Below are 15,904 nucleotides of genomic sequence, written 5' to 3' on the forward strand. Positions count from 1 at the left end.
AAACAGGGACACAATCCACACCTATTCCCACTGTTGCCAGAATTTAAACAGTTGCTTTTTATGTAACATGTTGGTTGGGACTTTTCCATGGTCAAGGCCAATAAAACCCTTAATCCTGGAGAAAGTATGTGCTCTGCCTACCCCACCACTGGAAAACACAATTTTTTTAAAGCTATCAAGAAAAAGTACGTGCAGTTGGGTTTCTAGTGGCGTGGTCTGGTATGATCAGCCTTTGTGCGTAAAGGGAAGGTCTCAGACAACAGCTCCCTCCCTGCTCCCGCTCCGGAATTCCCAAGATAGGAATTCCCAGTTATCCAGACGGACAGTCTCCTTTCAAAAGAAGGAGCAAGGTTTTCCCTTACACCAGAAATGACTAGGGTGTGGGCAAGGCAGCTGTGTTTTTCCAAATCAAATGTTCCAGTGGGTTTTGGGTTTGTTTGTTTTCTTTCTGTCCACTGGGGCATCCCTGCCCTCCCCTCCAGAGGTGCCCTTTGGAGCTGTTAAAGACTTCCTGAAGCTTCCTCCACGTGGCTTAGATCAAGGATATTTGGGGACCCAGCGGACAGAGGCTGTGGCTGAGCTTCTGTGGCCGGACCTTGGGGAACGTCTTAAGGGGGCTGTTAGTCTGGGAGGCTGGATGTCCAGTTCGGAGCAAAGTGCCTTCTGCGTGTGTCTCCTGGCCAGCAGCCGCCAAGCCGGAGTAGTTGCTGGGTGAAGACAAAAAGAGCCTTGATTACCTAGAGAGGAAAGAGGGCTGCCGGCCAGATGGGGCCAGGCCTGTGGGCAGAGGCACGAGCTGCCAAGAGAAAGGCCAAGCAAGGAGAGGCCGGGCACATTGCAGATGCCCAGGAAGTAGGCTGGGCACGGTTTCTGCAGGGCCATGGGATTTTCCTGGAGGCTAGCCGTGACTTACCAAGCAGCAGGTAGAGAGAATCAGGGGGCTCTCGTGTCCATACAGAACTCGCTTAAAAAACGACCAAACCCAAGAACTTCTGGGGCTGTTCCACATCACTTGAGTCCCCCACCAGACCTTTCTGGCATGCGGGGCTCAGTGCCCGCCATCCTTGTTCATTCTAACAGGCAAAGCAGGAGCAATGAGTCGAAAACTTGTAAATAATAAATATATTTATCTCACTATTTATTTTTTCAATAACTGTGACCTCCTGCACTGTGAATGCTCTGTGATATGAGATTCTTAGTTTAATAAAACTGTCATTAAATTTGAATGAATTGATATCATTGGTTACTAAACACTGGCATGAGTTTATTTTTGTTGTGAAGAAAAATCTAGAGTAAATATGAACTAAATCTTTACGAGAAACCTAGCAGTCAGTATTGTAATGCAATATATCAAAATCTGTACACTGTCAATAAAATAAATGAGCACAAGTTGTCTTTCCCTATATAGAGCTCCCATTCACGTTTTAACAGACCTACATCTCTGTACGTTGTGAAAGAATCATTTGCATTCGAGTAACGGCCATTTGAAACCATTCTAGTTGCATATTGAGAAAATTCAAAAAGGTTGAGGCTTGGAGCTTTTTACTGACGATGATTAGTAATGAAAAAAACAAAGCAGAAATTTTGTAACCTATCTTGACCAGCACGTGTGAGTTCGGAATGAGCCAACCATTTGCTACCTCGTCAGCAAGGCCAGCTTGATGAGCAGGGGACGACCCACGTAGTCACCAAGGGCCTCACACTCAGAAGGGCCCCAATCTTAGTTGTCGCCATTCTAGAATTCATGATTTTTTGAAAAGGGGGCCCGCATTCTCACTTTGGCCCTGGGCCCTTCCAGTGATGTCTGGTTCTGTTCATCTGGAACAGGTTAGGCCATCAGCTGTGGTGTTAGGCGACACTGAGATGAGGAGGAGAGCTTCTAGTTAATTCCTTCATTCTGCAAGTGTCCTGAGACCCACCTGCCTCAGCCGCCACCACAAACTTTAACAGGCTCGTGAATCACCTGGGCAGCTTGTTAAAAAGCAGATCCTGGTTCAGCAGGAATGGGATGGAGACAGAGATGCTGCATTTCTAGCAAGTTCTCAGGTGGTGCCGTGCTGCTGGTCTACTTTGAGTAGTGAGGAGCTAGATCAGTCCTACTCGGAGCACGACGGGGGCACCTCTGCAGACTCACAGACTGTTCCCAATCTGCAACAAGACGAGGAGAGAAACAGAATATAAACATCTATGGCACTATGATGGGTAATGTTATGTCTGAATCTGGTTTTTTTTTTTTTTCCATTGCATTTTCTAGTAATTTATTTAAAAATTTTCTTTTACTTAATTTGAGAGAGAGAGTGCAAGTGGGGTAGGGGCAGGGAGAGAGGGGAGAGAGAGAACCCCAAGCAGACTCTGCACTGTCAGCACAGAGCCCATTGTGGGGCTCCAACTCACCAACCTGAGATCATGACCTGAGCCGAAGCCAAGAGTCGGACGCTTAACCGACAGAGCCACTCAGATGCCCCTATAGTAATTTACTGTATTTTATTAAAATGTGCACCCACAGTGAGTTAAAATCTAAAAATGTATTTTAAAAATCTTTCCACAGGTAGAAATTCTACTTTCAAAGACAGACAGAAACCCCTTTTGTTTTAACTCTTTCCTGTTGAAAGTCAATCCATGATAGTTTTGGTAATTCCAGTCCAGTAATCTCTGTGGGTCCTGCAGCCCTGTGCTCTTTTTTTTTTTTTTTTGTTTTTGTTTTGGAGAGAGAGAGAGAGCATGTGCACACACACGAACAGGGGAGGGAGAGAGAGAGAGAGAGAGAGAGAGAGAGAGAGAGAGAGAGAGAGCGGATCCCAAGCAGGCTCTCTACACTGTTCGCAGAGTCCGATGTGGGGCTCGAACTCACAAACCGCAAGTTAACGACCGGAGCCCAAGCCACATGCTCTTGGTTCTGAGCATCTCAGCATCCCTCAGTCCGTCTGGTGCTTTGTGACTTACAAAGCCAGTGAAACACGGGGCAGGTATGGTCTCCATGCCACAGATGGGCAAATGGGGTAGAGAGAGCAAGCTTGCTGTGCACAGGAACTCCGCTCCTCACTGAGCTGGCTGAGAAGCTGTTTCCTTCCACTGCCCACAGCTGCCCACACAAGGAAAGGTAGCAGGCGTTTGGCTGAATCTATCCCCTCCCGGGGGCTCACCTCCTAGTTGATTTCACACCTCAGGCTCTGTCAACTTGCTTTTGCTGTTGCTAGAAGTTGCTCCAGGCGATTCCAAGTTCACCACGGTCCTGGTACAGGTGGTCTGATGGTCCACTGAATGGGCCTGTGCTAGCTGGAGTCCACCAGGCAGCGCAGAGGGGAGGAGCGGATTCTGACCTCCCTCTGTCCCCACGAAAGGCACTGTCTTCTGAAACTCTGCTTACACTCGCTGCCTCTGAGGTCTCGTGTCCCACCCTCTGCCCTGCATGTGTCATCAGGCCACGATACCCCTGGCCTGTCATTCTCCTAATCTTTCTGCAGGTTTTAATACTGTGGATGTTTATCCTCTCTAATAAGCAAACTCACTCCTCTGGGCCTCCACTTCTTTATTCCTGCCTGGCTTTATTCCGTCTCCTGGCTTCCCTTCTACCTGCCCCTTAAATGAAAGTGTTCGTCTGCATACTATCCCGGAGCGTCTTTCTTCTGTCCGATGGTTCTCAATTCTGGCTGCCCATTGGAGTTATCTTGGGAGCTTTGACACACACAGCTTCCCTGAGCCCCACCCCAGAGGTGACCAGGTTGGCCTGGGCACCATGGTTTTCTTTCTTTTCTTTTTTTTAATGTTTATTTTTGAGGGAGAGAATGAGACAGAGTGTGAGCAGGGGAGGGGCAGAGAGAGAGGGAGACACAGAATCGGAAGCAGGCTCCGGGCTCTGAGCTGTCAGCACAGAGCCCAATACAGGGCTCGAACTCACTAACTGTGAGACCATGACCTGAGCCAAAGTGGGACGCTCACCAGCTGAGCCACCTCAGGGGTGATTCTAATGTGCAACCAACATCAAGAACCACTGGTCCGGCTCAGCCTCTCTAGATGCAGCAATGATAGGAACCTTCACAACCGTCCCCCAAAGCGCCCGCCCCAAGAGGCTTAGTCCCTCTGGGGCCCCTGCACTTCCTGTTTTTCCAGTTTATTTATTTATTTTGAGAGAGTGCATGAGCAAGGGAGGGGCAGAGAGAGAGCGTGAGAGAGAATCCCAAGCAGGCTCCACACTGTGAGCACGGAACCCAACACAGGGCTTCAACTCACAAACCGGGAGATCCTGACCTGAGCCAAAATCAAGAGTCGGACACTTAACTGACTGAGCGCCCCAGGTGCCCCCTTACCTGCACGTCTAACCTCCTGTTGGACTCTTCAGCCTCCCAAGTGCCTCAAAGTCAGGGTGACCAAAAATAATCTAATTTTTTAACGTGGGCAAGTGTTCACAGCAGCTTTAGTCAACACAGCCAAACACTCGAAAGAGTGCAAAGAGGGATCTTCTAAAGCAGGAATCGATTTGTTCTTCTCCTGCTTGGAAACATTGAGCGACTCCCAGTTGCCTCAACGGGCCACATTAGACCCTCCGCGACCATCAACCATCGTCACCTCCCTCTTTGCCTGTCCTCATGCTGTTTCCTCTGCTTGAAAGAGGTCCCCCACCCCTTGTCCTGCACGAACCTGCCTTTCTGCCTTCAAGGCCTTCCTAGACCTCTAGCCCAGAACGAATCACCTGCCTCTGGTTTCTTATTATCTGTTGCTGGTGAGACTGCTTTGATTATTCTTTAGCAAGTATGCATCTGGAATTTTCTAGAAGAGTTTCAACTTGATATATACTCACCCATGGCCCCCACCAACTATAGAAGGGCACCAATTCGGGGATATCTAAACTACCTCTCTCAGATGGGCCCTTGAAGCTAAAAAAGAGCACATTTTGTCACCTTCTGATTTATTCGATAGGCCTGCTCTGTGCCAACCATCAAGCCAGCTGCTGGTTGCAGAGATGGAAGGCCCACTTCCAACCGGTTCAGGGAGTCCCCAAGTTCTCGGGAGGAGTGCGCTCAGAGGCAGGAGCCCGGAGAAAGGGCACGCAGTCGTACTGACAGGGCAGACACTGACCCCAGCTGAAGCTCAGTGGACAAGGGGAGTGAGGAGGGGTGATGGCAAGTAGCTGACGCACAAGACAGGAGCCATGCAGAAGTCAAGTCGTTCAGATTTAAAAAGAGGCAACGCGTAAAGGAAAAATATGACATGGGGATATTCAGATATCCCCAAGGGATTCCAGCTGGGAAACTTATGGGGCCTGTGGGAGACAGAACAATGGTCCCCGAAAGAAGCGCATGTCCCAAATGCCCGGAACCTGTGAATGTGGCACCTTATGGGACAAAGCGGACTTTGCAGATGGGGTGAAGTTAAGGGTTCTGAGATGGGAGACTCTCCTGGATTGTCCCAGTCGCCCTGATGTATTTATTCACAAGGATCCTCATCAGAAGGATGCCAGGTATCAGAGGGAAGCGGGGATGTGATGATAGAAGCAGAGGCCAGGGGGATGTGGGGCCACGATCCAGGGATTTTCAGCAGCCTCCAGAAGCTAGAAAGGCAGGAAACATTCTCCCCTGGGGCCCCACAAGGAAAACGGGCTGCTGGTACCTTGACTTTAGTCCACTAAGACCCATTTTGGATTTCTGACCTCCGGGACTGCAGGTTAATACAACTGAGGTGTTTGAAGCCACTAACGTTGGGTAATTCGTTACAGTGGCCACGGGACGCTCGTGCAGACATTATGAGTGGGACGAGGAGGGGGACATGGAGGGAGGCCGAGGCTGCCAGGGCCCCTGGGGGTCAGGCAGTGGGGAGCCACTGAAGGCTGCCAAACAGGACAGTGCCCGCTTTGCCTTCCAGTGTCCGAATGATCTCTCGGACTGCAGATGGAGAAGCGCTGGGTCCTGGGCGCGGTGGCCGGGCTAGAATGGAGTGATGGGCCAGGAGTCCAAAACCCAGAAAAGAAGTGAGGACACTGGCGGAGAGGGGAGGCTGGCTAAGCGCAGGTGCTCGATGCTCACCGAGTGACCGGTGGGCTTCTGTTTGGTGCCGTCGCCCACAGGACCCAGGAACTGATTATCGAGATAAAGGAGCAGGTCCAGAGAGGAGGGCTACCAGCTTCCCCACAGGAAGCCCTGGGGAGGAGCAGGTTGGAGTCCAGGAAGCCTGTGGGACCCACATTGGCTAAGTGACTTAGCCTCTCAGAGAATACTCCCTCCTCTGCAAAACGAGGGTCGTAAAGCCTATCACACAGGGCTATCGGCCCATTGTGTGAGATAACGGATCCGACCCCACACCCAGGGCCTCCAGTCTGGCGAACACCCGAGACAGGCAGCACTGGTGCGGGCGAAACAGACACCTTGCTCGTCCACAGCTCCTCCCCACCGCTCTCTCTCCAGCACGGCGAGGGAGAGCACGCACTTGACCGCTTGAAGGGGGAACATGGGCTTAGGAGTGGTGAGGATTTGGGGGGGTTCAGGTAGGACATCAAGAACCAAGCCTGCGGGGCAGGAATGACAGTTTCTCCCACAGGGAGGAGACCACCTGTCTGCCTTGAGACTCCACCCTGGGACCCAGGATCGGCAGGAAAAGAAGGAGATGGAGAGGGGGGTGTGGTGGGCAGGTCTCAGGCTGCCTTCTTGGGGATCTCTGCGCTGGGAGGGAGAGCACCCAAGATAAAAGCTGTGGGCAACAGGGACGCCTGGGTGGCTCTGTCGGTTAAGCATCCGACTCTTGGTTTCGGTTCAGGTCACGATCTCACAGTTTGTGAGTTTAAGCCCCGCATCGGACTCTGCGCAGATGGTGAGGAGCTTGCTTGGGATTCTCTCTCTGTCTCCTTCTCTCTCTGCCCTCCCCCACTCGCTTTCTATCTCCCCCAAAACAAATAAATAAACATTAAAAAAAAAAAAAAAAGAGCCATGGCGAACAAAGAGGGCCAAGGGCGTTTGAGACAGCCCCTCTCTGGCCAAGCTTTGGTCAGGCTCCTCTGATCTCTCTTCTCCACGAGGCCCATGACCTCTGGGCCTCCATGTTTGTCCCCACCCTGTCCACTTTCAGGAGCAATCCTGCTAAGTGGGTCTAGCCAGAAGCCCCAATCCTCCACACTGGTCACCCTCGACTTGCCACCTGGCTCCTTGTCCCCCACTAACCCCAGGGGACGCTGACCACCCCGGCCCGCCTTCGGCAAGAACCCACAATCCGTCATACCCCTGACATTTAGCCAGAATCCCTGTACCCCTGATGTTTCCTCTCCGTAATTTTCCATCCACGGACCCCACCCTGCTCCTTGGATAGAAACCCCCACTGTTTCCTTGCTGTCTGAGGATTCCAGCCCAATCTCTCTCTCCCACTGCAGGGGTCCCTGTCCCCGAGGCGATAACCTTCCTTGTTCTTTAGCCTCCTTCTTTAGCGATGGTCACGAATGAGTTTTTCTTTAAAGCTTGCCAGATAAAAAAGCTTGCCACACTCCGCCCTTGGGGCCTCTGGGAGGAGCTAGTGGGGCCAGCCAGCAGAGTCCAGGGTGGGCTGCACTGTCAGGCAGGCAGAGAGGCTGCTCCTGGGTGCAGGACCCAGAGCATTCCTGCGGGGCTCCAAGCGGGACTGACCCGGGCCTCTGGGCTGGGGATTCAGCTGAGGAGATCCGGGGAGGCTCCCTGTGATGCTGAGCCAGGTAGAGTGCTGGGACCAAGTGGGGACTGTCCAGGGTAGCCCTGAAAGTCCCGTGTCCTGGGAAACCCATCGGGCTGTGACAAACTGAGATATTGGTCACCCCAGGTCACCCGTGCAGTCACGGAGCCCATGCTTAGAAAGCCCCACCCGTAGAAGGCTCTCGTGCCTGGTTTCATGTTCTGCTGTTGCTGCCTTGGAATCTGCAATACTTTTTGAGCACGGGGTCACACATTTTCATGCGGCAGTGGGTCCCACGAATCACGTAGCCTGCCCTGCCCTAGACCAAGATCCCTGTGAGGACCACAGCCCACAGTTTCAGGATCTGAGACATCTGCAGACGAGAGCCCTGGGAAGCGTGGGTGCTGCTCCTTCCTTTCCCCAACATCGCCTTGCCCGAGGCAGCATTAATTAGTAGCAGCTGAACTGAACCCCAAACTTCCCCAAACACACCTCTTGGCACCCCTGTCAGGGGCAGGGCACAAGGTGGAAGGCATTGCAGAGCCTCGGGATCTGCAGATTCCTCGGGATCAAACTGACCAGCCTGTTGCCACCCCATGATTTTAAACAAACCACCCTGGCTTTTCTCGCCAGGAAGGTTTGAGGACACCACGCTTGATTTTCAGAGGAAGTGAGTATCCCCTAAAGGGAGAAGTGAGATAGAAATAAATCACGGCATGACCACCAAGTAGTTAAGGAACATCTTTTTTGCCAAGCCTGCTATACAAAGAATGTTAGATACAGTCCTTACCCTCGAGACAAAAACAAACAAGGAGGATTAGTCGTTATCAATATGGCACCCCTCAAAGATGGGCACTTACGCTTTCTTAGGCGGTAATTAATTTTTCCCTCATCCCTGTCTTGAGAGGTAAATAGGGTCCTGCCTCCAACCCTTTACTCACACAGTCACGTTCCTCCCCAAAGGTGCCCTTCCCTTATTTCTGCCTGTTGAAATCCTACTCCAGAAGAATGCCAAAGAACAGTGGCTTGAACAGGATAGGATTTTATTCTCTGTCACATAGAAAAAGACAAAGGTGTTCAGTCCAGACTGGTGTGGCACTCCATGGTGGCGGCGACCCAGCCTCCTTCTCCGTTTTTGCCCTATCTTCCCACGTGAGGCATATAGCCTCATAGTACAAAATGGCTGCCAACCTTCATCTTGACTGCAACCTCATGAGAGATTCTGAGTCAGACCCAACTAGTTAAGCCGCTCCAGGATTCCTGAGCCATGGAAATGGTAAGATTATTAAAAAAAAAAAAAAGTGTTTATTGTGCTTAAAGCTGTTACATTTGGGGTAATATTTTATACATCAGTGGGTAGGTAATATACTCTGTACACAGGTTTTATCTCACTTATTTAACCATCCTGAACCCCTAATCTGGGCACACATGAATGAATCACACATGGTTAAAGACTGCGTACCAGAATACGAAGAATTCCCAGGGGAGGGGGGCAGAAATTATAAGTGTCCTCGCCCTCGGAGCTGTCTCCCCACCTTGACACGTAGGGTCACAGTACCTGGCACACAGTAGGAGTTCGCGTCCCAGAGAAGAGCCTCGGGCCTCCTGGCTTGCCTTCTGGTCGGATGAGCCAACTCAGATCTGATGAGCTGCTAATGTTCAGTCATCTGGCCTCTTGTCAAAAATGGATTTGTTTCCCAGAAGTCACTGTTTCAAAGGCTTTCCAGTCCCTCACTCCAGGTGCTGCCGAGAGGGCCATGTTAACAAGGCAAGTGAGTCTCTCCCGAGCCAGCTGCCCCCCCACTGCCTGCATCCATGTGAAGGGCTGAGTCCTTTCAGGCCCACCAAGGGCCACCTCCTCCTCTATGCCTTCCTGGCCATCCTTCACTGGGGGGAGAAGGGGGCAAAGAAGATGATCCTGAAAAATGACTCCCTCGTGCCGAATCTTTAGAAACCATATTGTTAGAGCAACTTGAACTATACCTATAACTTGTGGCCTTGTTTCCTTACATAATAAACTATATAATGCTCTACTATAAATTCCACATATGCAATTGATTCTCATCAAATGTTTTCACGAAGGGCTGCCAAACTCTTGTACCTCTAACACACCTATGGTTGCAACCGATGAACTATAGGAATGCTATAGATTATCACATTTTTGTTTACACTAACGTGTACAACCAAAGCAAATCAACAAAGGCATACCTCAGAATTTACTCCTTCATCAATGACATGAATAAATTCTCTGCAGAATCAAACAGTAGTTTTTGAAAACTGGAAGAATATTTGCTTGATTTTTTTGTGTTTTTCATAACATGACTAAAGATATGACATGCTTTTTAAAACAGCCTTTTTTGAAGTATAATTGACATACAAGAGTTGTGCATATTAAAGTATACAATTTCATGTTTAATTTTTTTTTAATGTTTATTTATTTTTGACGAGAGAGACAGAATGCGAGTTGGGGAGGGGCAGAGAGAGAGGGAGACATATAATCTGAAGCAGGGTCCAGGCTCTGAGCTGTCAGCACAGAGCCCAACATGGGGCTCAAACCCATGAACTGTGAGATCATGACCTGAGGCGAGGTCGGATGCTTAACCGACTGAGCCACCCAGGCACCCCAATGTTTATATATATGTAAATATCCATGAAATAACCACCACAGTCAAAATAATGAATATATCAATCAACTCCAAATGTTTTCTCATGCATGGTCTCATGCATGGTCATTTCCTTACAAATGTACTGGACACTGTTGATTATCTACCCAATACCTATTCTCTCCTTCCTTCCCAGCAGAACCTTAGCTTTGATTGGGTCTCAACCCCACCCCACCATGATCTGGGGGAAGATCACTTCCAAGCCCAGGACCAAGTATGGGTCCTAAGTAACATAAGCCACCATGGCATGACATCCTCCGGGTGACTGGGGCAGGTGTGTGGCTTAATATGGCCCATCACACTACATGGACTTCTGTCCTAGGCTTCGGAGAGAGGCTTTTCCCCTTTCCTGCAGGATGGACCTAGAGAGCATGACCCTCACTGCCACGGACAGCTCTCTTGGACGCTTACGAGAACTAGCCCAAGGATGGAGTCAGTGCCAAGGAGGGCAAAGCAGAGAAAGGGACCAAAAGAGTGACTGATGGCAGCATTGAGTCCCTGACTCTTTTGCACATGGAGCTGCCTGTACTACTTATCTTCTAAAATGGCCTTGATGATCCCTGCCTTCTGGTCTCCACACCTTTATTTAATCCCTTGCCTTTGAGTGTAGACAGGACCTGCGACTTTCTAATAGAATAGGTCCAGGGGCACCTAAGTGGCTCAGTCGGTTAAGCTCCTGACTCTTGACTTTGGCTCAGGTCATGATCTCATAGTTTGTGAGATCAAGCTCTGGGATCCTCCTGACAGCACAGAGCCTGCTTGGGATTCTCTCTCTCTCCCTCTCTATCTGCCCATCCCCTGCTCTCTCTCTTTCTCTCTTTCTCAAAATAAATTTTAAAACTTAAAAAGAAAAAAGAATAGGACCAGAATGTTGGGATGTCAGTTCCACGATTAGGCTCTGTAAAGCTGTGATTTCCATCATACTCTCTCTGTTGCCTTCTCAGCTTCACACTTTGATGAATCAAAGGCCATGTTCAATGCCACAGGGCACTGAAGATGGCCTCCAGCCAACAGCCAGCAAGAAACTGGGTCCCCTGAAGGAACTAAATCCTGCCAACAGCCATCTGAGTTTGGAAGCAGACCCTTCCCTAGTCGAGCCTTCAGATGAGACCCCAGCCCAGCCCAACAACTTGAGTGCAGCCTTGTGAGGGACCCTGAAGCAGCGGCAACCATCAAAATTTTGCGAAGACGCCCCCCCCCACTCACAGAATCTGTGAGATAGCAAATTTGTGTTGTTTTAAGCCACTAACCTTGGGGGTAATTTGTTACACAGCAATAGATACCTGATGCACTTCCTGTCTCTGGGCTTCAAGTTGTAAGAGACAATCCATTTCCTTTGTAGTCAATCCACTTAGATTCAGAGCTTTCTGTCACTTAAACCCAAGAGCATCTTCCTGTGGCTTGGCTCATTCATTAACCTAAAAAGTCCTCAGCACAGGACTTCCATGAGCTCCCAGTACCCCACTGGTGTCACTGTATGAACTGAGGATATTCCTGGCCCCAGTTTTAGCTCATCTTCGGACAGCACAAAGCAGAGATAATCCTCACAATGGCACAGAACTCAGAAATGGAGCAGCTTTCCTCCTTGGTAACAAATTGTTTTTATTTAGCCAATAAGAGCTTCTTAAGTGTTTACTGTTTACAGAGTTCTCCACTGGTTATTGCTGGGTGGGGTGTAGAAAAGAATTTAAAAGGAGGTGTATTCCCTGCTCCTAAGGAGCCTGTACTCACACTAAGGATAACTGAAGCATGAGAATATTAGAGTGTCTGGAAATATGTAACAAGTGCAGGTTAAGAGGGCACCTCGGTTGGGAACAGACAGGCTTCAGGGACAGATCTTGGAGGCAGATGAACAAATGCAGCTGGTCGTCTTGGCGGGGAGAGGAGTTCCCTGAGGCAGATCTTCAGAGCCTGTAGTTCCTGCCTCAGGGATGAATGGTGTTGGCCAAGTGGGAGTGGGAGAGCAGACAAGAATCTGCTGCCTCAATAATCCAGGCCGAGGGCTGCTTTAAAAACTTTTGGGGGTGTCTCGGGAACATCCTCTCTCTGCGGAGACCAGTGCCGGAGACAGCCTGCACGGTCTCCAATGAGACACGCAGAATATGTCTGTCAGGGCTCTGTCCTTTCCAGAACCTGGGGAATCCCCGAGTGCCCCCTGGGTTTCACGAGGCACACCCACGCCAGTGTCAGATGCACCTTGCGGACAGATAGAGCCTCAGAGAAGACAGAAGTAAGATCTCAAACCAGCCCCCGAGGGTGCCTGGGCCCTCGGAAGTGTTTCCTTAGCCAATACGATATTCTAGAAATCTGAAACAGTCCTATAAAATTCCAGATTTCCAGGATTTGGTTTTTTTAGTTGTAAGGCCTTGTACGCCCAGCCCTCATTCCTGCTGAGCAGACGTCACAAGAACTGAGAAGACGCTGTTGCTTTCCCCAGGGTCTAGTTCCCAGGCCACCTCAGCCCCTATGCAGCCGGTGCAGACATTTTTTTCCTGGCTGACCCCTGAGGATACAGATTGATTTTGCAATAATAAAGTGGTTTTCCTCCCACTTTTATTTTTTAATTTTTTAAAGTTTACTTATTTTGCAGGGGCGGAGGGAGGGCAGAGGGCAAGGGAGAAAGAGAATCCCAAGCAGGCTCCACGCTGCCAGCACAGAACCCGATGTGGGGCTCGATCTCACCAACCGTGAGATCATGACCTGAGCCGAAACCAAGAGGCAGAGGCTTAACCGACTGAGCCTCCCAGGTGCCCCACCGCCCGCCACGTCTTTTAAGATTTCTCTAAAGTAACAGGGAATGAAGACGAGGGGGCTTATTGGGGGCCCAACAATGGAAAAAGCCACAGACAGAGCTGTTTTCTGTATCTATTTTTGCAAAATAAAATATCCCGAATAGCAACCATTTTATTCTAGGTCACCAATTTACCAGCCGGGAGTTCAGGCAGGTCTGGCCTAGTCATCCTCCTGTTCCACGGAACAGTGACAGAGGTCACTGCGTGGATTTAGCCGGCAGATGGGCTGGTCTGGAGAATCCAAACGGCCTCGCTCACGTGTCTGCTGCCTTGACTGATTTGCCAGGCTTCCCGGCCAGAGACTGAGGGGGATTTGAGCCAGTGTGTCTGATTCCCCAGCTTTGCCCTCCCGCCCCCGCCCCTGCCCCCAGCCCTTCTCCGCACTCCAGCAGGCTAATCCATAGGGACCCCTCACCCACAGGGACTGACCGAGGGGCTCCCAAGCCCTCTGGCTTCCAGCAGGCTTGGGTAACTTGGGGGCACCCTCGCTGCAGGAGATTGGCGGGAGGGAAAAGACTCGGAGCATTTCTTTTCCTGGCTGCCTCCCTCAGGGTCACTGTGAGCTGGCTGCGTTCCTAGACTGAGGGACCCTGCTCCACTCCCCTGGCAAGGGGAGGACAGGACTCTCTGCTTCTGGGTCTGGAAACTACCCCTTCTCCCCATCTTTGGGCTGAGGAAGGTAACAGATCTGAGGTTGACAGCACTCTCTCTTGCATTTCCCCACCTACAAATTTATTAAACCCTCCTCAAGGGGCGCCTGGGTGGCTCAGTTGGTTAAGCATCCGACTTTGGCTCAGGTCATGATCTCACGCTTCGTGAGTTCGAGCCCCACGTCGGGTTCTCTGCTGTCAGTGCAGAGACTGCTTCAGATCCTGTCCCCCCCCCCCTCTGTCCCTCCCCGGCTCTCTCTCTCTCTCTCTCTCAAAAATAAAAATAAAACCAAAACCCTCTTCAAATTATCCTAATCAGATGTGCCATTTGTTTGCTGTGAGATCTGACTGATACATTAAAGGCCTTAGTCATGGTACAAATAATAGCTAATACTTACTGAGTACTTACTATATGCCAGGCTCTGTTCTAAGCCCCTTACCTACATGAGCTCATGCAACACTCACAGCAACCCTGTGAGGTAGGCACTGTTATTATCCCATCTCACAGATGAGGAAGCTGAAGCACAGAGAGGCAAAGTCGTTTGCCTGAGGTTACACAGCCACTAAGTGACAAAGCTGGGATTTGAACCCTGGCAGCCCGACTCAAGCCCCTGCTCTCAATGACTACTCTAGATAGAAGGAAAATATCTGGGGAAAGAACATGCTCTATTTCCTTAATGTCTCTTATCCGACTCAGAGAAAGGTTTGGGGAAGTTTTAAAAAGCAAGACTGTGCCGTGAGACTTTTTTTCTCGGCTAATCGTCCCCAGAAACTCCAGCAAGGCTTAAAGTTGACCTCCTGGGGGTGACCTTTCCCTGAAAAATCCCAGGGTGCTCCTCAGGACTGAGTCTGTTTGCCCTCAGCTGTGTGGAGGGAGGAGGAGGCTGAGGAGCTGTTGGAGGTGAGAGCTGCCCCATGAGGACCCCATAGATGCAAACCAGCCTCTTATATTTTGGGGTAATAAGGTGAAGTGTTTATCTGTTTATTCCCATAGCCCCACCACAACTGGACATCCTCCAGGCCCAGCAAGAAGTGAAGACAGAGAAGGGGCTGCAATCACGGAGAGCCTGGACTCCCTGGTGACTAACAGAAGCCTGACTCCAATTGTATTTGAGTTTTTAAAAAAGGAAAAGAAAAGAAAAAGGACTGTATTCATTCTTGTAACGGAGATGTCGAATGGTGCAGCTGGCTGTAGACACATCAGAATCTAGACCTCACGGGTGACACCAGGGCCCCATCTCTCCTTGCACTGCTTTTTTCCATCTTGGCTTTCTTCCTGAGTACATTTTACCACGTGGTGGCTCAGAGAGCTATTGTGCTACCCCAAGTTCATACTTTCCCAGCTTAGCCAGCTTGAGGTGGGGGGAAGACTGCTAGGCTTTCCTGAACAGTGCCAAGGAAAAGTCCCAGGGAGGGATCTTATTGGCCCAATTGGGTCACGTGTTGATCCATGAACCAGCCAATCACTGTGCCCAGTTAAGTGTAGGGCTCTGATTGGCTAGATTAGAATATGTGTTCCTGGTCAGTTGGGGGTAATTGTCATCTCCACCTGAACGCAGCCGGGAGGAGTAGCTCCTTAAAGGGAAACCAGGTACCCCGGTACCAGTATTAACAAAGAAACAGAGGCTAGGGGCAGGGGGAAGGAACCCGCGGGCCCAAACAGCAGCAGATGCTCACTCCCCCGGCAGGCGTCCTGAGATCTGTCCGGGGAGAGGAGTGGGGTGTGTGAGGGCTTGAGTGAGTCAAACGGGGACCCAGGAAGGACACTCAGGGCCAACTTGTCAGAGGCCACCACTAAGAGAAGCTGCTTGGATTTCTGGAATCTCGGCAACTTCCTTTTCGGTCAGTTACCAGCAACAGGGGCAGGGTGGACCTCATCTGGTGTCTACCTGAGGAACTCGGTCTTCACGGAGCAGGTGAGCAACAGGTCTCGTGGAGGCTTCTGTCGGGATGTGGTGAGAACCTTGGGGCTGGTCCCATGGAACCCAGGCTTCGAGGGGCTTGTCCTGTTTCTCAGTGGCAGCCTAGGAAGCTGAAGGAAACCTTTATTTGCGGCTGGGTTGGGGGGAAGTGGGGGTTAGTCACAGTCGGCATCAGCATGGTAGGGCCTGAGGGATCGTTGTAGATATGACAGTCGGATAGACCTCTTCCCTGGGGGCCAGGGAGGCCAACA

The sequence above is a fragment of the Lynx canadensis genome, chromosome B3 (assembly GCF_007474595.2).
Source record: "Lynx canadensis isolate LIC74 chromosome B3, mLynCan4.pri.v2, whole genome shotgun sequence".
In the NCBI taxonomy this organism is placed as follows: Eukaryota; Metazoa; Chordata; class Mammalia; order Carnivora; family Felidae; genus Lynx; species Lynx canadensis.